The sequence below is a fragment of the Nomascus leucogenys genome, chromosome 12 (genome assembly GCF_006542625.1).
Source record: "Nomascus leucogenys isolate Asia chromosome 12, Asia_NLE_v1, whole genome shotgun sequence".
NCBI classification, from domain to species: Eukaryota; Metazoa; Chordata; class Mammalia; order Primates; family Hylobatidae; genus Nomascus; species Nomascus leucogenys.
Window position 1 is genome coordinate 54,451,624 of NC_044392.1, and position 22,662 is coordinate 54,474,285.

Here is a 22,662-nt window from a genome sequence, read left to right on the forward strand (position 1 = left end):
AAGGTTTGGATAAATCGTGGTCTGTGGAGTGTGGATGACAGCCAGAATCCCAAGGACATTGCAGTTGAGAACATGTGAGTTTGTAAGGTTTTGGCGAACAGTGTAACCAATTTCCATACCTCATTTGCTCTCCAAGTTAACATTGTAAAAAATATCTTTATAGGTTTCATTGTGCAGGTAAAGGAAATAGGCATAAGACAACAGACTTCTCTCTATCCAGCCTTAGTGTAACAGTTTATATTTTCCAGCATTCATGGGTAGGTCTTGATGTGTTATTGTTGTAATAACCTCCTGGATAAACTGAAAAGTATTTTTCTGATTGTTTTTTGGCAAACCTCTTACAGGTGTACTATGAGAATGACACAGTACAGTAAATATCTTTATAGGTTTTTAGAAGCTATCTGCCAGTTTCAGTCCCTTTTTAAAGGGCAAACATCTGGCCTTTGAAATAATTGGCCACTGTTAAGGTCTTAAGGACTCTGGACTATGGAGAAGTTTTAGCTTCAACCTAAGTCCTCCATTGTGTAGTTGCTTTTGCTGGTCCTTTCCTCTCCCTTTTATCTGAAGATCTTTTTTTATAGGAACCTTGAGATATGAAGTTAAATAGCCATAGATTCCTGTGCCCTGGCCCCTCCCCACTGGGAGCGTTGTGTGTGTTTGGAAATCAGCCTGATGAGTTAGAACCTCCAACGTTCGCCTGTGGTGTGAAAAGCATTTCTGGGGCATCTACCCATGCCCACCACACTCACAAGGCTCCATGGGTACTCAGACATCTGCGGCAGCACTCTGGGGTCTGGAGTTGCCCATGACAGTGCAAGGAGCCTTGCAGAGGCATGGGGTTCCTCCCAGATGTACCAACACCACACAGCTTCACCAGGACTCCCTTCCAATCCGGCCTCATGACTGCTGTGAAGGGACGGGCCCTGGAGCTGGCAGGCAGGGTGAGCAGGGAGGTGTTTCCAGCAGAGCCTTCCTGGGTACCCGCTGGACAGTGAGGACAGCTGTGCAGGCTGCATCTGTGTAAGACAAGGGAGCAGCTCTTGTTCACATTGAGCAGCAGCAGCCCATCAAGATCATTCCAGGCAGTGGCACAAGTTAGTTTTGTGACCTTTGTCCATGACTCCAGATAATACTATCATTCCGAATCACCTCAGTGTATGTCTGCAATTGAAGATACAGTGTCTATTGTAGATACACCTCAGTGTATATCTACATTTAAAAATGACCCCTTTGCAGCTGAGCTTAGTGGCTCATGCCTGTTATCCCAGCACTTCAGGAGGCTGAGGTGAGTGGATCGCTTGAGCTCAGGAGTTGAAGACCTGCTGAGTAACACAGCGAACTGGGAAGTTGAGGCTGTAGTGAACTGTGATCACATCACTGCACACCAGCCCTGGGTGATGGAGCCAGACCCTGTCTCGAAAACAAAAACAAAAATCTATTTTTGCCACCACTTTGCTAACAGTATAAACCAAGTGATCGTGTTGGTATTTCTGGTAGCCATTTTAGCAAAGTGTGTGACCGCAAATGAATTTGAAACTGACGGAAGTACTTTGGAAGTTGCAAACATTAAAGTGGCCTTGATCATAGTCATCCATTTGAAAACTGGTCCCTTGAAGGAAGCAAGGTTTGTGACTGCCTGAGTTCTCCTTGCCTGCTGCCTAGCCAGAGCTGATTTATTAAGACAGGGGAATTGCAATAGAGAAAGGGTTTAGTTCATGCAGAGGCAGCTGTACGGGTGACCAGTTTTAGTATTACTCAAATTAGCCTCTCCAAAAACTCTAGGATGGTTTTTTAAAGAATAATTTGGTGGGTAGGGGGTCAGAAAGTGGGGAGTGCTGATTGGTCGCATCAGAGATGGAATCAGAGAGGGTTGAAGCTGTCCTCCTGCACTGAGTTGGCTTCTGGGTGGGGGCCACAAAACAAGATGAGCCAAGTTTGTTGATTGGAGTGGTGCCACCTGATCCCAGTACAGGGCCTGCAAAATATCTCAAGCACTGATCTTAGGTTTTACAATAGTGATATTATTCCCAGGAGCAATATGGGGAGGTTCAGACTCTTACAGACTTCAGCTGCATGACTCCTAAACCATAATTTCCAATCTTGTGGCTAATTTGTTAGTCCTGGAAAGGCAGTCCAGTCCCCAGGCAGGAAGCAGGTCTGTTTTGGGAAAGGGCTGCTACTGTCTTTGTTTCAGAGTTAAACTATAAACTAAGTTCATCCCAAAGTTAGTTTGGCCTCTGCCTAGGAATCAACAAGGACAGCTTGGAGGTTAGAAGTTAATTCAATAATTCAAGTTATATATATATATATTTCAAATATATATATAAATTTCTATAGACTTATCGACATGTGAACAGAAAATTGATTTTGGAAGTAGGTTCAGCTGGGTTTTAAGTTCAGCAAATTAGATCACCACATCTTGGCTCATGGTCTAACTGTCCCCCTTACAGGAGAACATCAAGCATTTGTTGACTTAGCCACTGGGTAAAATATTAAAAACTTTCAATAAAATATTAAAAACTTTCAAACCAAGAAACCAAATGTATTGTTCAGATACTGCTCATTTTTAAGCAATTAACTCATTACAGAGGTTACTCTGAAAACAGCCAGATTTACTCTGTGTACCTATTAATTTAGCCTTGGTGAGGGCAGCTGGATGATCATGTGGCAGAGGACAGCTCCCAGCCCTTTCATCTCGACTGTATTCAACTCCCCCAAATCCCATTCCGGCCAGGGGTGACAGATGCTGAGCACTTCAGGGTTGCATTCCCAACTCAGGAGCAAGACTGCGTGTATAAGGCCAGGGCCCTACTAGAAATCACATCATAAAATGGGTTTAGTCTAGCCAAAATGTCTCTCCTTGATTTTTCTGCCTTTCAAACTTTAAAGAATATCCTTGCCCTGTCATAGTGGCAGTTTCAACTCTTCATAATACTAAGGTGAGCAGAAACTTGCATTATGCCCCCTTGACATAGCCTTGCGGGCTGGAGCAGAGGGAAGGGGACTCTTTTTGCCATGGAATGTACCTTCTTATGTATTTATTTGGGATGAATCCTCCTTGTAGCCTTAGAGTTTTTCCTCCTCTGAGATAATAGGGTGGCTCTCCATGGGTCCATTTGTTGCCGTGGTGATGCGCCCAGTCCTCCTGTTGGTGCTTCTCTACTTCAGTTAGCCCCTTCCTGTTATTGTCCTGGTAAAAATGCCTGGAGGTCCTTCAGAGCTAATAAATGGCACCCATCATTCCCGTCGTGTGATTGCTATTGCGGGGCTTTTGAGTGAGAATGGAGTTTGAGTTGTGCAGCTGCCCTAAGGGAACTCTGAAGAATGAGCCCCGAGTCCACAGCAGGAGTGCAGAAGAGGCTTCCACCTTTCCCTCTTCCCGAACTTGGGGTGCTGGGATGCAGAAGACACCCCAAGCAGCTGTGTCTTGTTTGGACATTAGTGTAGGAACCCGACCAGGCAGCCTTTATTTGTTTCAAGACAGAATTTAGAGCATCCTAGTAGCTCAGAATGGTATTTTTAAAGATAACCCACTTGACTAGAATTGTCCTATATTGGTTTTAATGTGTTTCTCCTCCCCTAGGGGCAAGATGGAGAAGTGTTTCTTAGAGCTACTTGAGTTTAATATTCATGTATCTGCCAGTGTCTATGCAAAATATTACTTCAATCTGTGTGCCTTGGCAAATGACCATAACCTGTATTTTATATTTGGTTCTTTATCTTCACAAAGATAAAGCACAGAAACTGGAGGTAAGGATGTGAAGTCACTTAGTGGAATTTTCCATCGGCCACAAAAGCCAACATCTGTTACAAAATCATATTAAGTAGTGATCAGGAAAATGAAAGCCTTAAAATTAACAGACCAAAGAGCTTATTTCTTTGGCATCATATTTCTTGTCTGTTACAGTTTATAGAAGGATCCATATTCTTTATTAATTAATTAATTAATTTTTTGTTTTTTGAGACAGAGTTTAGCTCTTGTTGCCCAGGCTGGAGTGCAGTGGTGCGATCTTGGCTCATGGCAACCCCCGCCTCCTGGGTTCAAGCAATTCTCCTTCCTCCACCTCCTGAGTAGCTGGGATTACAGGCATGTGCCACCACACCCAGCTAATTTTGTATTTTTAGTAGAGATGGGGTTTCTCCATGTTGGTCAGGCTGGTCTTGAACTCCCGACCTCAGAAGATCCACCCTCCTCGGCTTCCCAAAGTGCTGAGATTATAGGTGTGAGCCAATGATCCTCCATATACTTTTTTTTTTTCTGAGATAGAGTTTCACTCTTGTTGCCCAGGCTGGAGTGCAATGGCACGATCTTGGCCCACCGCAACCTCTGCCTCCCAGGTTCAAGCAATTCTTCTGCCTCAACCTCCCAAGTAGCTGGGATTACACGCATGCGCCACCATGCCCGGCTAATTTTTTATTTTTAGTAGGGACCGGGTTTCGCCATGTTGGTCAGGCTGGTCTCGAACTCCTGACCTCAGGTGATCTGCCCACCTTGGCCTCCCAAAGTGCTGGACTTACAGGCATGAGCCACTGCGCCAGCCAGTGATCCATATTCTTAAAAAATTATTGATATTCTTTCTGCTATGACCATAATTCAGAATATTTTTAATTACATTTAATCTGATTTTAATGGGTTTTGTTTTTAACCTCTATCCATTCAGACAATGATACGTGAATAAATGCAATTGTATTCCTAATTATATCTGTATACACAATGCACTTACCACTCTTGACTGTCTTTTACTTACACAGTTTGGAAATTTATGTCATTGTCTACTGTATACAACACAGTGCAGCCCCATGAGTTTATTAGACAAAGCAGTAGTGGCTGAGAGACTTGTACTTAGACTGCATAAGGTGCCAGTGTTTCAAGTACTGTCTGTAGGAAGGACATGGGTTTTTAATGAAAATGATAACTTTCATGGGACAACGTAAGATTTATGGCTTATGACCCTTGGTGAGTATATAGGAAAATTACAACTGAAATAGACACATATAAAATTGGCACTTTTTCTGGTATCTTGGTGGTACTTTAGAATAATACATTTTTCTACCACAATATGCAAGTAAAGTAGCACCTTATGGTGCTTCAGTCATTAGACTTCTTGGATGTTCCAAAATAGCCCAGCACACACCTGTCTCATTAAAATTTGCTTGGAGTACGTAGTAATTAATAAAGATTGGGTAGAATTTGAATCTCTGAGTAAATTGATTTTTTGGCACAAGTGCATGTTTATTATGTTGAAGGAACAGGTGCACAGGTAACAGATGATATTGTTAGATCTTGTCACAATACTCTTGAAATCTTTGGGAGTCCTATTTTATTTTTTGTGTAACTGTATCATTAAGCAATGAGCCCAATTTTAAAATAACTTAATAAAGTAAGTTCCTCTTGGCTCTGGCAATCTATTCATAGCCCTTAAAGGAGCTACCTTAGTGAATGGGCAGGGAGTAGCATCCTCAGAACCTGGCCCTGTAAACCTCAGCCTAACACGGTGAAACCCCATCTCTACTAAAAATACAAAAAATTAGCTGGGTGCAGTGGCGGGCGCCTGTAGTCCCAACTACTCGGGAGGCTGAGGCAGGAGAATGGCGTGAACCCAGGAGTCGGAGCTTGCAGTGAGTGGAGATCGCGCCACTGCCTCCAGCCTGGCGACAGAGCGAGACTCCGTCTCAAAAAAAAGAAAATAACTTGGATCCCTTTTTTAAATTATACCTGTTTTCTCTTTGATTTACTTTCCTAGGCTGTCACGGCCATGTGAATACAAAGACTTGCATCGAGATGCCGCTGCAATGAAAAGGGCTATCAGCATGAACTTCATTGGTATTCGGTGCTCTAATGCCATCTTATCTTAAAGAGAGAAATTAGCCTTAAAAGACCCTGAGCTTCTCAACAGTAAAGAGTAGAAAATATCACTTCTGCTGAAAGAAACAACAAAATTAGGATTTTCTTTTTTTTCTTTGTCATTTGTTTTTGTTGTTGTTATTGTTAGTGTTTAGGATTTTCATCGAGAGGAAGCATCTTCCAGTTAGCCACATTGTGGAACTGGGTGATGGTGGTATGAACAGTGGGTGCCAGGTGCTTCCTGCCTTTCCTCTTCCACTGGGTCCAGATGGCATTCCTAGGGCACCACCTTGAACAACTCTTGGGGAGAAGCAGTGTCACATGGACACAGCACATCCCAGCTCAGAGTCCACAGTCACCCACAGTCTCAAGCAGGTGTCAGTCGTGTCCACAGTCACCCACAGTCCCTAGCAGGTGACAGTAGTCTGAACTGAGCTAGAGCTCAAAAAACTTTAGAATTGGCTCCAGATTTGTGAGAGCACCTGGGTTTGGTTCTCTTTCCACTGAGGCACTGAATACATGATGGCCCAAAACTCACCAATGGCTGGGAGAGAGTGGCATCGGGGCGAGGCTGTCATTACTCCAGGCACCAGGGTGGCCCAGGCCTGCTCATCTAGTCTTTGGAGGGAATCTGTGCATGTGAAATGCCCCTACGTCATGGTTCTAAAGGAAGAGATGAAATCAGCTCATCTTCCCCCAGGCTGATAATGGTCACACCACCTAGGGAAGCAGTAAAAGGCCTGGCCTTGGGATTGTTAGGGGAGCTACGGAAGTGAAAACTGAATTTACCCAGTTCCGGGAAAACAACAAAGGAGGAACATCTGGGTTCAAAACATTATCAGAAGATCATTTTCCCAGCTAATCTTGCCCTGGTGCATTGTATGGTCTCAGCACTTGTCAACAAAACAAAAGCCTCTCAAAAATTCTAACACAGGGTCACACCACAACTCATATTTTCCAGTGCACCTCAGTGGTTCAAGAGATTGCTGGTGCTGCCTGCACCTGTCAGTCTGTTCACATATGGAGAGGAGCAGCGGTTCTCACAGGAGTGACTTCTGCATCCTGAGGAAGTTTGCCCACACAGTTCTGGTTGTAATAACTGGTGGCACCCACTGACATGCAGTCAACAATGGGACTCCTATGGTGCACAGGACTGCCCCCCTTCTCAATCAAGAAAGAATTTTCTGGCATCCAAAATAGAAGGCGCTGAGGATCAACTTCCCCAGAGTCTACAAGGGAAACACTTTCTGAGACTTTCTTTTTTCTTACAAGACCAGATCCCCACCAATGTGAGACGTTGGATCAAGTTTTTGTGCAAGGGTGGATGTTGGGGGGCAGAATCCTAAGATGCCGTTATTGTCTCTGCTGTCTTTTGTTACACCCTGAATCTTTCCTTGGGTATGGCCAGGCCTGTGCCTTGTTCTAGACATTTGAATATGGCAAAGTGAGGGAGTGGCTTTCTAGGACTTACCTTTCCTTTCCTTTTATCGGGAACAATAGGAATCCCTATTTTCTTTCTTGTTTTTATTTTCACAGTGCAGTGGTTTGGAATATCCCACTGTTGATTTGTGATTTCCTCCTCCAACCATAATCTATGGCCCTTTATATGTAACTGAATATTTTCACGTATTGATATTTTGTGTCTGAAGATAAAATATTAGACTAAACATGTTAAAACATTTCATGCAAAACTTCAGTGGTTGTAGAGTCTACTCTTTGGTGAATACACAAATTTATCTATTTTATATATTAAAAATTGTATTAGTTGTGATAATGATATTTTCTTTTTTATCTTCACTTGTTAGATATAGTTACTTAAATTTTTCCAAAATTAATGATATTGTATCTTATATTTAAAATACTACTAAGATATTTAGATTGATAGTTGAAAATAAATGGCAAAATAAGAATTGCTGAAACCTAATGATAATGTACTTAGGATGGGTTTATTATCTATTATCCCTATCATTGTTAAATGTTTAAATTTCCAGGAAAACCTCTACATAAGAACTTAAAATTTTGTGTAAAATCCTTTGTGCCCTGCACTTTAGCTCCACTGCATAATTAATAAAAGGAAAATGGATTCTCCTGTGGGAAGTTCTGCTGGACTCTCCCTTTCTTTTCCCTGCAACATGGGGAGAGCATTTTGAGGTCACCATGGGGTGAGGCGGCCGTGAGTGCCGGGAGGAGTGTGTGTGTGGAGATGCGTTTCGTGGCCACGATTCTCCCTTGGGTCTTTCTGGTTGTGGGTGGTGGCTTTGAGAGTGGTTTCTGAGGATCCTCTCCAGGGGAGTCCTCCGCTTGTGAGGTCTCCCTCTGGAGAGGGAGCGAGGATGTCTGGGGAGGGATTCATAGGGTCGCCCCTGTGTGACAGAGGCGCCCTGTGCGGGGTCTCCGGGAAAGCATCTTTTTAGGGGTGGTGGGGGGAAGCCATCGCCTGAGTGGAGGATGGGGCCTGGTCACCCCTGTAGGGTGGGTGGGATGTCTGACGGAGTGCTGGAGGGTCGCCTGTGTTTCGGGGTCGCTGTGCAGGGTCTCAGTACAGCCCTTAACTTGGGGAAGTCATTGTGGAGACTCCGAGGTGGTTGGGACGGGGAAGAGGGCAGCCTGGGCAGTTGCCGCGGTGTTTCAGCGTCGCTGATGCCAAGAGACAGGTTTGAGAGGGGTCTTTGGATGGGAATAATTGTGGAGTCCCCACGTTCTCGGCGGGGAAAACTCGAGGGTGCTCCAAGGCCAGAGGTCAATGCGGGGTGCGCAGGAATAATCTAGGGGGGCTCGCACGGGAATGATGGCTCCCCCGAGGGGTAAAGTGTGGAAGGAAGGGGACTCAGCAAGTTAGGTCTTGCAGGGACCTTCTGTAGGGCGCCTGTGAGATAGATCCATGGGGCCTCTAGGGTCGCGCCTACCCGGGGCGGGGTATTTTCCCGGCGTGAGACCTTTCTGGGTCCCGGAGGAAGGGCTTCGCCCTCCGCACCGCCCGGTGGAGGCGGCCAGGAGGCCGGGGCTCCTGCCTGCCACACGTGGCACTTGGCAAACTCAGTTCGGGGGAGTCGCGTTGCTCCTGGGCGGGGAACCTCCTCCAGCCTTGGGGACAGCGGGGCCACCCCTTAAGGGCCGGCAGCAGGAAAGGACGGAGCTAGTCGCGCACCTCTGCATCCTTTTATTACGGAATTGGAATTGGGTTTACTTGGCCGACGGTGAGGAGCGGATGGTGAGGTTGGCGCTCCCCCTGCTCCTTCTCTGCCAGGCGCAGTTTCCAGCGCAGATCCAAGCCCCTGGGATCAAGCCCCAGGGATCACGCTCCGCCTACTGAGGGGAGCGCGGCCTGGTGCGGGGGGTGGCCCCAGGCTCCCGGGACTGTCAGGGGACATCTGCGCCCTGTGAGCGCCAAGCCTGCCCCACAGCTCCTGAGCCAGCCAACACCGGCGCCCGGTGCAGAACGCGGACCCGCAGCCCGAGCTCCGGAGGTGGACAATTTTGCTCCAGAGCGAGTGGCGACAGGTAGGGCTACAAACAGAGGGAATGCGGAGGGCTGGCCAAAAAATGAGCAGAAAAAAAAAAAAGGCAAATGATTGAATGTGGTAGTCATGAAATGTGGAGTTTCGTATTAGATTTGAGTGTTACATTGGGTTCAGAATGAGTGACTACAGTGCAGTTTTAGGACTGGCGGTAGACAACCGTAAAACTCTAGGCAACTGCAGATAGGAGAGTCGTTGATAACCTTTCTGTGAGATATCTCTTTTGATCTGTGTTTGATAAGAAATATGCCCAACCCTGTGAGTACAGCTTTCACATCTGAGTCAGAGTGGTTTTCAATAAATTACAATCATCTCCTTTGCTTTTCTGACCTGGTTAAACGAATCGCATGGTTCCTGCCCATTAATACCCCTGCATCAGTAACCAGATCTTTGCGTGTTCGCTTGCTACCTCCGTTTTCTTTATTATGCTTTGAAATGGGCAAGAAATAGATTTCATTTTTACAATCTGTGACTTGGGTTTCTGAAAATCTTAACCTTAGTGTATGCTGACATTTTAATTTTTTAAAACGCTTTACTGAGGTATACTTTATATAATCACATAGTTTAAGTACAACACCAGGCTATTTAGTATATTTATAGAGCCATGCGAGCTTAATTACCACCTAAGTTTAGAATATTTGTATCCCTTAAGAGGAAAATGCATCCTATTTGCATTCACCTTTGCCATGTCAGATCTAGACAACAATCAATTTTATGTCTCTATAGATGAGCCTATTATCAGAGTTTCTAATAGCCAGGATCATGAATTATGTGGTCTTTTGGGACTGGTTTCTTTCACTTAGCCTAATGTTTTTGGGTTTCGTTTCTGTTGTAGCTTGCATCACTACATAATTTCCTCTTGGATGGCAAGTAGCGTTCTGTTGCATGGACATGACCACATGTTATGAGCATTCATATAAGAGTCTTTGTATGATTATAGGAATTTAATTTCCCTTGCATACTAACTTTGGGTTAGAATTTCTGTCCTATGGTGATTTTATGTGCAACATTTTGAGGGATAGCCACATTTTTATTTCATATTGTTTTATTTTCAAGGTGGCGCAATATTTTACATTCCTATTTGCAGCATATGTGAGTTCCATATTCTCCACTTCTTTTCTAACATTTGTCATTGTATCTTTGGTATAGCCATTCTAGTGGGTGTCAACTAGTATTAATTGTGGTTTGACTTGTATTTTCTTAACAACTAATGAAATTGAGCAAATTAACAAATTGTGTATCTTCTATGGAAAATGTCTATTCAAATCTATTGTCCATTTTTAATTGGTCAATAGTTGTTTTAAGAGTTTTTTATATATTCTAGATACTAGCTTCTCTGAGTTTGGTTTTTAAGACTCCATATATAAACGAGATTATATATATATATATAATGTTCTTCATAAACCCTAATAGACCCAAATAATGCATACAATTTGAAATATTTTCTCCCATTAAGCAGCATATTTTTTCATATTCTTTTTGATGTTCTAAAAACAAAAGTTTCCAATTCAATAAAGTACAATTTATTTTTTTAATAAAATTTTGCCTTTGGTGTAATATCTTAGACATATTTATGTAACCCAGGAATACAAATATTAACTATAAGATTTGTCCAAAGAATTTTGTGTTTAGCCTCTTACATTTTGATATATTACCCTTTTTGAGTATTTTTGGGGGTCTGCAGTTTGAGTTAGGGGTCCACTTTTTCCTTTTGCAAAGTGTATATTTAATTTTCCCAGCAAAATTTTTTGAAAAGACATTTATTTTCCTATTACAATTTCTTGGCATCTTTGACACAATCAATTTACCATAAATTAATGTGTTTATTAGTGACCCTTCTATTCTATTCTGTTGGCCTACATGAATCTATACTTATGCTAGTACCAGACTATAACATTGCAGTAAAAATTGATACTGGATGGGTGAGCATGGTGGCTCACACTTGTAATCCAAGTCATTCAGTTGGCTGGCAGCAACCCCTGGTAGGATTCTGGATGGAAGCTGCTTTTCATCTTAGATTTTAACAGAAACTCAGGGTGAAAACTTTTGAAGACTCAAAAAAGCCCAAGTCTCTTAAATTTTTAGTGGAATTTTGGGTATCAGAAAATCAGTATTTTCAGCATCTCTGAAATCACAATGCAAAAATAGCCCCAGCTTCATAAGGCCAGCCCTTGGTATCTCTGTTCTGCAAAGTAGGGTAAGATGATGCCACAAAAGGCAGGTTGTATGCAACATTATCCTCACTCCAACAACAGAACTATCACACTTTAAGTAATCCAGGGTGTCTTTCAATTATAAGACATGAAGAAAAACTTTCTTGAGGGAAAATTTTACAAATCAGAGAAAAAGTTTCTAGAACATAACATTTACATCTTATAACAAATAAATTATATGACCTTATTCTTTCCCTATGAATACATTAGTTTTTCCATAATACTTTTAATTTTTAGCTTGAAAATACCACTTACTTAAACAACACAAAGACACAAAACAAAACCCCAGAAATGTATTTTTTTTTTTTTCTGAGGCAGGGTCTTACTCTGTCACCCAGGTTGGAGTGCAGTGGTTGGATCTCAGCTCACTGCAGCCTCAATCTCTCTGGCTCAAGCGATCTTCCCACCTCAGCCTCCTAAGTAGTTGGGACTACAGAGCCATGGCACCACACCTCACTAATTTTTTTTTTTTTTTTTTTTTCAGAGATGGGGTATTGCTATCTTGCCCAGGCTGGTCTTGAATTCCTGAGCTCAAGAGATCCACCTGCCTTCACCTCCCAAAATGATTACAAGTATGGGCCATCATCCCTGGCCTAATTTTTTTAAGCTGATAAACAATACATACAATATTTAATTGTATTGTATGGCCTAGTTTTTTTAAGCTGATAAGGTAACACACCAGTACCTTCTGGGGGAAAATCTTTCAAGCAAAGCAGTCATTTTTGGTAGAAATTATAGAAGATGCTCTCATGGTGAAACAGTGTAACTAATCCGGAACAATTCATAATCTCTTTCTCAGATCTTCGCTCAAATCAGCCTCATGCACAAACATTCCTGACCCTCACTTCAGTAATACACTTTTTCCTCTCTCTCTTTTACACTTTCTCCCTGTAGCTGTTTTTTTCTGACTCCCTGGCAGGAAAAGAGAAAACATGCTACTTATTGAACACTATTATGTGTCATAAACTATGGTAAATACCTTCAAGAAGAAAGACTGGGCTAAAAGGGCTTCACTTCAGTCTAGAAGATGTACCTCACAGGGTCTTTGAACATTTGGTGACAGGCATTTTGGGCATGTCTTCTAGGCTGAGGTGTAGCCCTTATGGGACAGATTCACTCTGGAAGAAGCTCAAGTCTCACCCCAAGATCTCTGTCTCCTCTGACTGGGGCTGTCAGGGAAGAGAGAAGCCCAGAGTACCCTGCACTTGGGGATCGGCCATAGGAGCTGCTCACCGAGTGGAGAGATGGGAGCTAGTAGCTCAGGATGGGGACACAAGGTGAGTTCCAAACAGCTCTGTCACAGAGAGTGTCAGCAGAGCTTTGTGACATCAATTGCAAAGAGAGAGGGCATGTGACCGAAGAAGCCCTGAAGTGATGAGTCACAGCCCATTCTGAGGCAAGGGAGAAGAAAGTAGCATCCTGAGGCTCTCTTGCCTTACTAACCCATTGCATTTATTCTCAGAGGCTCCTGCCTAAAATAAAGACATTATTCCACCTCCATCTCCTTACATTCTAAGCCAGTAATATGTGTGAGTTATCATTCAAGTGCACAGAGATCTCTATTTTCTTCCTCCTTAAATGACACTTTTAATACTAATAAATTCCTCATAATTTTTACCTCACATATGGGAGACAGAAGAAATAGGGCTTCAACACTGAATTAATTAAAAATAATTCAAGTTATTTATTTTCCTTCACACTATAAATGTGAACAGCATTTTCATTATTCTTTGGGTGTTATACATGCTTAAGCAGCCAAGGCAAGCATCTCCTTAATCTTTACTAACGATTCCAAGGAAAGGCAACTGTACTTCCTAAGGATAGTCAAAGTATGTGAAATGTAGAGGGTGAGGGAAGAAAAAGTGGTAGCTGGAGGTTCCAACATTCAATCAGGTTTAATTTATTTATTTTTGTCCCAGTATATAATTCTATTATTTTTATTTTTTTGGTGTCTTTTTTCAGTTTTATTTTATTTTTGATTGACAAATAGTAATTTACATATTTATGATGTACAATGTAAAATTTCCATACATGCATACATTGTGTAATGATCAAATCAGGGCAACCATCAAATTCACCACCTTAAACATGTATGATTTATGCTATGGATATTAATGGATTAAAATGAAAATATTTATCAGTGGTTTCCTTGCCTCAATTTGTTTTACACACACTAGTGTCTAAGGCTATGTGCTATTCACTTGTCCACTTCAGTGGGCTTTTTCAAGTCAACTGTTTGCTCTTGGAAAGAAATATTACTCCTATCATTTTGTTCAGTCTCCAAACGTAAATGCACAATCAATTTTCTGGACAGTATAGAAAAATTACTAGACTGCAGATTGTGGTAAATTCCAAATCACAATAAACAACAATAAAGGGTATCCACAGGCTCTTCCTTTATTCATGCATAATTATTTGTTAGCTGTGGTCATCAACACTTAGAATTCTCTAATTGACTAATCTTTCTCTTTGTAATAAATGTTAAATATTATCTATATTACATTTTATTTGAGTATTCTATTGCCAAGGAGATGAATCCTCTTTCATATATGGTAAATTATTTATTCATTTATTTTTACTGTGCACATTAATTTTTTTAATATTGTATGTATTGCAGATTTGTGGGTCAGTTTTTTGTCTTTTAATTCTCTAATTTTAATATATTTGAATGTGTTAGTTTCTTGTTGTCTCTTTTCCTTACATCAAAAAATAACCCCATGGTGACTTCTGCAAGTTTGCCAGTTGTATTTTGCATATTTGAATATACAATCAATTTATTATCCATAGAATAGAAAGGAATGAATGCATTTTACCGATTAAATACCAATTAAATTTGATTCACATGTTAAAGTGCTTGAGGTTTTCTACACTATTTTATAGTGTTTCCTCTGTCATTAGTCAACTTTCCATATAAACTCCAGCTCATTAAAGACTTTTTTTCTTTCTCATGGCCTATTTGTTTACATCTCTGCTAATACGACACTGTTTTAAATATTATATTTGAGAATACTTTATGGATATTTGGCAAGCTATTACATTTTTGTTCAGAAGACTTTGAAATTGTATTAGACATTTATTACTTTTATACATTTTGAAAGGTAGTTTTTTTAACTACTAAAAAGCCTGTTTTGGGGATTTCTGAATTTTAGGACTTCATTTGTAAGAGGTGACATCCAGGTGATATGGGTTATTTTTAAGAACATGTGCTACGTTTCCACTTACTCATTCTGCTTTGACAGTTGCTAATAGAATTTTTAAACTTTTTCTGTTGTGATTCTTAAATATTTTTAGTCTTACTTATTTCTCAATTAAATTTGTTCTGGAGTATACATTTTACAAGCTATCAAATGTTTTCTCTTCATGTAACCACAGGGGATGGACACACTTTCCCAATGAACAAGTTGTGACAATACATTTGTGAAATATTGTCTACGAGGGAAGTTCATTAGATACTCAGGGCTCAGAGTATTTTTTGGAGGATGATCCCCTAGGCAGTGCTGTGATAATGAATTAAAATAATAGACTTTCAGAAGCAATACAGGAGTTCAGCAAATGCCATATTGTTTAGATAAACTTTTTAGCCACACTGAGCTACTCCTATCACATAGGTTGTTGGGATCCCTCCCCAAATCTAAGTTCTTTGATACCAGCAAAGGTGAAACATTATGAGCAGGACTTTCTAAGGATAATTTGTCTTAGGATGGCTAAAATTAACTTTTATATGTACATCATGTAGTAGGACATTGTTATGACAGGTACTAGCAATACACTGAACAAGGAGAAAGTAGAAGTGACCTAGTAGCACATGTTACTCCCTGGGCCCAAGAACCAAAAGGCTACTCTGCATTTGCCTGCTGGATAGTTCAATTTTAGCATCAGGACTGCTGTGTGGGAGGAAGTATTTGTGGACAGAGAATAACAGTTCTGTCTACTAAATCCTGGAATAAATGTTTGGGCAGCACAGAATCAGGTGAATGTCTTGTGAATTGAATATAGATTTTCAGTGCAATCATTCTCACCAATTGTCTACATAAACGTGGGATGTCTTAGGACTCAGTTGCATCTGAGGATGTGGCTGTCAACTTCACGTAGGAGAAGTAGAATTTGCTGCCTTCTTCCCAGAAGGTGCTCTGTAGAGGTGTAATGCAGGAAATCTTCAGGAACCTGGCTTCTACAGGTAAAAATAACAAGATTTATTTACTTTGTCAATTAGAGGATAAGTATTTCATGGTTTTCAATGTTGTTCCATGATTTAGAATGTGGAAAGGTAATATTTTGGTGAATAATCTAGCATGGCCACAGTGTAAAGTGAACCTTGCGTTTAATTCTGTTTGGTGTTTCTATAACAGAATACATGGCACTTGGTAACTTACAAAGAGTAGAATGTATTAGCTCATGGTTGGAAAGTCCAAGATTGGGTAGATTCAGCTGGTGAGGGCCTGATGCTACTTCAAGTTATGAGAGAAAGGAGATGGGAAGTGGGCATATGCAAAGAGATCACATAGTGAGAGAGTGAGAATGAGTCTAGGAAGCTAAACTTGTTTTTTATATAACCAACTCTCTGGTAACTAATACAGTCTTGCAGGAGCAGTAAATTATGTACTCCCAATGGTGGCTATTAATCTATTAATGAGGGATCTGTGCCCATAACCCAAACACCTCCCAACATTGCCATATTGTTCATCAAATTTCAACATACATTTTATTGAGTAAAAAATAAATCTACATCACAGCATTTATAATCTAATTTTTAAAAATAATGTCTAATCATTTGTACTGTTTTTGGGGTCTACATTTTAGGAAACAAATAGGAAGATCAGAGCATTGAAGATTAGTACAAAAAATCTTGGAGAAATCTAAGATAATTTCCACTTAAGAGGAGGTAATATTCTTTGGGGCAGTCTTAGCATGTCATAATATTTCTAAAACAAGCAAACAAATTAAATGAGCATGACTTCAAATATATTTATATTTAGAAAGTTTTTAACCAAACCTATATACTCTAATGTAATGTTGATATTCACTGTTTGCAAAATAGTTTACTTGGAAACAGTGTTTTGTTAATTCATTTGCATTGCTATAAAGGAATACCTCAGGCTGGGTAATTTATAACAAAGAGAGGTTTATTTGACTTATAGTTCTGCAGGCTGTACAAAAATCGTGGCGCTAGCATCTGCTTCTGGTGAGAGCCTCAGGGAACTTCCAATCATGGTGGAAAGGAAAGGAGAGCTGACATGTCACATGGTGAGAGAAGAAGCAAGAGAGAGGAAAAGAAGATGTCAGACATTTTAGCAATCACATTTAACAGCAATGAATAGAGTGAGAAGTCACTCATTACTGCAAGGGTACAATTAATCAGGGATCTACCACCATGACCCAAGCACCTCCCACCAGGTTTTACCTCCAACACTGGAGATCAAATTTCAACATGAGATTTGGAGGGGATAAATATCCAACCTATATCAAGTACTAAGAAATTGCAAATATGAATATTACTGTTTTGATCATTGCTACGGGGGAAGGAGCTGTGTGGATGGGTAATCAATCCATTCACTTTTAAACACAAAACCTCTACTTTTGTCAAGGTACAAAACCTCTACTTTCCCTAATAGCCATAGCAACCAATGTAAGTTCAAAACCTGTTAATAAATTTAGTAAACCAACTGTTAATGAGAAGCTTGTCATTTTTTGCAGAAGTTATATGGTAGAGACACTGCATGAAAGTAAGACAGGAAGGCAATGTGGAGAAACCTTTAGCCAGATTCTGAATCTTAATCTGAGCAAGACAGTTGTCACTGGAGTAAAAACATGTGAATGCAGTGTGTGGAAAATTCATCATATGCCATTCCCCACTTCATAGGCACATCACGTCTCACTCTGAAACATATGAGTGTCAGGAATATGGAGAAAAGCCATATGAATGTAAACAGTGTCGAAAACCTTCATTTCTCTCACAAGAGTTTGAAGAGACATAGGAATGCACACTGGAAATGAACAATACAGTTTTACAGTTTGTGGAAATGTCTCTGATTTCCCCAGTTCATTTCAAATACATCAAGCAAGACACACTGGAGAAAAACCCTATAAATGTAAACAATGTAATGAAACCTCCAGTTTTTCCACGTCCTGTCACATACATGAAAGAACTCACACTGGGGAGAAACCCTGTGAATGTAGGGAGTGTGGTAAAGCCTTCAGTCAGTTCTGCCACCTTCGTGACCATGAAATAACTCATACTGGAGAGAAATCCTATAAATGTAAAGAAGGTGGGAAAGCTTGCAGTTATTCTAGTAACTTTCTTTATCATGAAATAACTCATGCTGGTGAGAAACTCTATGCATGTAAGAAATGTGAGAAAGCGTTCACTATTTCCAGTTCTCTTCATAAACGTGAAAAAATTCATACTGCACAGAAAACATAAGTATGTAAGGATTGCAGTAAAGGCTTCAGATGTTCTTATTTTCTTCAAAGACATTAAAAAACTCAAACTGGACAAAAGCCTTATGAATGTAAAAAATGTGATAAAGGTTTTAGTAATTACAGTTTCTGTCAAAAACATGAAAGATCATATACTGGAGAGAAACTCTACAAATGTGAGTAATGTGGCAAAGTATTTGATTTTCCCGGTTTTCTTCTATGACATGAAATGAACCAAACTAGGGGAAAACCCTAAGACTGTAAGAAATGTAATAAAGCCTTCTGGCATTTTTCATTCTTTTTTGAAAATTTTAAAGTACTCACACTGAAGGAAAGCTTTATAAATGTACAAAATGTGGTAAGGCCTTTAGTTTTTCCATTTGTATTTGGTGGCATAAAATTACCTGTTCTGGAGAATAACTTTATGAATGTGCCAAATATAGGATTCTCTTCATTTCTCACATATTAATTCAAGGACACAAGGCATACACCATGGACTGACCTCATAAATATAAAAATACACACTGGATTGAGATCCTGGTAGTTTGGAAAATACATACAGTTCTAAATTTTAATAACTACTTTAAAAGTCCTATGAAAACTTTTGCTGGAAAAATCCTGTAGATGTAAGTAATATGGAAAGCATGATGCCGCCTAATTATAATGCTTGAGAAAATTTATAAAATGAGTGAAATCTTATATGTTATAAGTAAATTGTGGTTATCACTGGCTCATTTTTAAAAAGGGTCTCTGGACTATGGATTTCCACTTCTGCATAGAATTATGAAGGTGAGAATTCTGTAGGTACTCTTTAAGCAATAATACATAATTTTAATAGGTAGCAGTTTTTTAGCCAATATGTAATTTTTTTCACCCAAGTTTGTTTAATGTTATGTGTAAATTGAAATGTATTTCCAATATGTATATAGGCTTAATTTTTATGGTTGTTTAATTATTCTGTTATTAATGGGCCATTGAAAACTGAGTTTTTGTTAAACATTGCAATTTTCTTACTGGCCTAATATGGCAAGATTCAGATATTTTCATCTTTTATTTGTATACCAAGTGTAGTGCTACTGTTTTTTGATGTAAAACAGTGTATTTTCTTTGCTAATAAAGAGTTGGTGTTAATCTGTAAGTACACAAAATGTATTATAGAATATAGCCTCATGTGAATTATTAAATATGTTGCTCTTTAATCTTTGTCATTATTTCTGGCTTTTATTTGCACATATCACTTTGAATTATGAACAGAGATCTGTGATAGAACAATGTGTTGTGTCTAATCTGAGAAACAAAACATTCATTGTTGTATTAACTCATTCTTACACTGCTATAAAGAAATACCTGAGACTGGGTAATTTATAAAGAAAAGAGGTTTAATTGGCACATGGTTATGCAGGCTGTACAGGAAGCTTGATGCTGGCCATCTGCTCAGCTTCTGGGGAAGCCTCAGGAAACTTACAATCCTGGTGAAAGGCAAAGGGGTTGCCAGCACTTCTCACATGGCTGGAGTAGAAGAAAGAGGAAGGGAGGGGGGCCACACACTTTTAAACAACCAGATTTCACAAGAACTCCAACATGAGAACAGCACTAGAGGGATGGTGCTAAACCATTAGAAACCACCCCCATGATCAATCACCTCCCACAAAGGCCCCATCTCCAGCATTGGGGATTACATTTCAACGTAAGCTTTGGGTGGGTACACAGAATCCACATCATATTAAATGTCAACATTAGTTATGTTATCTGTGATGTTTTCATAAATGCCTTTAAGCAGCTCGAAAAAGCTTTCTGCTCATTATTTATTGTTTTGTTGTCAAGTGTTGAACATTTTTACATGGTTTTTGTGGATTGATCTTGTGGTTTTTTAATTTTTTCTATTAAAATGATAGACTAAATTAATTGACTTTCACATGTCAAAACAAGATTGATTTTCTGGGTTATATTTCTCTCAGTAATGAATTATATGTCTTTCTATATACTGGTAGATTCCGTTTTCTTGTACTTCTCTTGAGACTTTTTTGGCATCTGTATTCAAAGATATTTATCTACCTCAATATAATATATAGTATACACTATTATCTTGCATGTATGTGTGTGTATATAGTGCATGTGCATATGTTTATGTGTGTATATAAACATATATGTAGCCATGCATCACATAATATCAGGGACACATTCTGAGAAATGCATTGCTAAGCAATTTTATCATCTTGCAGTCATTATAGAGTGTACTTACACAAACCTAGCTGATGCAACCTACTTCACACTTAGGCTACACCATCACACAGGCAGTCTGTCGTTGACCAAAATATTATATAATGTACTTAAAATATGTTGGAATTATTCTCTGGGCTGATGACTAAAACACATTACACAATCAACTGTTAAGACTACAACAACATACTATAATACATAATGCTGCAATATATTATATACTATATAATATGCTGTATTATATAGTATACTATAGTATCCTATATACTAACTACAATAAATTCTCACTTTAACATCGTCTACAGGTTCTTGAAATTGTGATCTAAAGTGAAAGAAAGAACTATATAACAAAACCAATTTTGCCATAGCCTAATTGATATAAACAAGTTAAATTATCATGTCATATGTTACATTGTTTCACTTAAAGTCAATCTTTAACAAGCTATTGACATGTTAATCCTCTTAAACTGTAAGAAAATAAATTTCTGTTGTTTAAGCCCCCCAGTTTATTGCATTTTGTTACGGCATCCTGAGCAGAATTATATATACCATCTTTACCATCTTAATCACACACTATCTTAATCATTTTCAGCATACAGTTCTGTTGCATTAAGTATATTCACAATGTTGTATAACCATTACCACCTTCCATCTCCAGAATTGTTTCATCTTTCAAACCTAAAACACTGTACCCATGAAACAGTAACTCCTCATTCTCCTATGCCCCAGTCCTTGGAAACTGCCATTCTACTTTTTGTCCCCATGAATTCGATTACTTTAGATACATGACATGAGTGGAATCATGTGTATTTCTCATTCTAAGATTGACTTATTTCGCACAAAGTCCTTAAGGTACGCAGATATCATACATGTGTCAGAATTTCCATTTTTTATAAGGCTTAATAATGTTCCATTGTATGCATGCAACCCTTTTTGTTTTTCACATTATACATTGATAGACATATGAATTGAACTTACTTTTTAGTTGTCAAAAATTCTGTAAACACTGGTGTACCAATATCTCCTTAAAACTTTGCTTTTCATTATTTTGGGCATAGACCCAAAAGCAAAATTACTGGATAGTGTGGTGGTGATTTTATTTTTAAATTCTTGGATAATTCACATACTGTGTTCCATGGCTCCTGTACTATTATACATTCCATGCAAGAGTGCACAATTCTTCTAATTTCTCTGCATTCTCATCAACCCATGTTATTTGCTAGTTTCTGTTTCTTTTGTTTTGTTTTCCTAGTTTACTCCCAAGATGTTACTTTCTTTATGCCTTTTGTCATGCTTTCCTTTAGTTCTATGAACATATTTATGTCTACATAAAGTATTTTTTTTGTTAACTCTGACATCTATTGTTGTTCCAGGCAGATTTTGTTGCTGATTATTCTATTTTTCCCCAGTTTTTGGGTCATACTTTCATGTTTCCTTGCATTTCTCATAATTTTCATCATAAGCCGGACAGTTTAGATAATATATTGAAACTTCTCAGTGTATGCTCACCTTCCTTAGTCTGTGTTGTCATTATTAGCTTGGTTTTCTGTTTAGCGGCTGGCTGGACTATCTTGGTGAAGTTTATTTCTGCCTCACAGCGTTAAGCCTCTCATTGACCTTCAAAGGGAGGGGGAGTGGCTCAGCTTTGATTCTGTCCACAGTCTTCCAGGGATGACAGTGGTATTGGTGGGATTCTGTTCCCCTCTTGGAAAGCACTCAGATGTTAAACTGCACTAATTACTCTTGAGGGCTATTTGCAAGAAAGTCCTGGGATAAATTTGTCCTATAAGGTGATGCAAACATGTTGCTTCTTTATAGGAATACCGTCTAAGGTTAGTGTGTGATATTGTCTAGAAGTCTAATGATTTTCTCCTAGCAATATTATTTACTATTTTTTTTTCCTACATACTAGCTGGCCTACAGTCTAGGCTTTATTTTCACTAACTTCATAAATTACTTGCTAACTACTTTCAACCTCTATTTTCTCTGTCTTGAAGATGGGGTGCCCTTTGGCTTGAACTTCTTAAAATCTGTTAAAATTGAAATGAATTTCTTTGGCAAGAGATGAGGCACTCTCTGCTTTATGACTTGCTTCTTTTCACCTCAAAAAGTCTTTCTGATAGAATGCTGAAGCCTGAGTGGAGAAAACGGCAAGCTGCTTTTTGACTGATCCTGTCTTTTGAAGAAAGTGTTCAATGGAGAGGAGGGACAGCAGCCTGATATCTTCACAGCCTGTCTCCTGGCATGGACCCACCATTTCACAAGCTGGGGCAAGGCTGATCAGTGTTCCAGTATTTTGGGCACACCACGCTTACAGTAGAGCTTCTAGTCCATCAGTAAGGATTGGGTAGGAAACAATGTTCCCACCAATTTTTTTTTCTTTTTTTTTTTTGAGATGGAGTCTCACTCTGTCGCCCAGGCTGGAGTGCAGTGGTGGCGATCTCAGCTC

The 22,662-nt window shown here is 39.5% G+C and overlaps 1 pseudogene across 1 annotated transcript in view; it reads right to left on the reverse strand.

Moving 5' to 3' along the window:
* Positions 1–22,662, reverse strand: part of LOC100585076 — a 1,278,821-nt pseudogene that overhangs the window by 883,265 nt on the left and 372,894 nt on the right. The window lies entirely within an intron of this gene.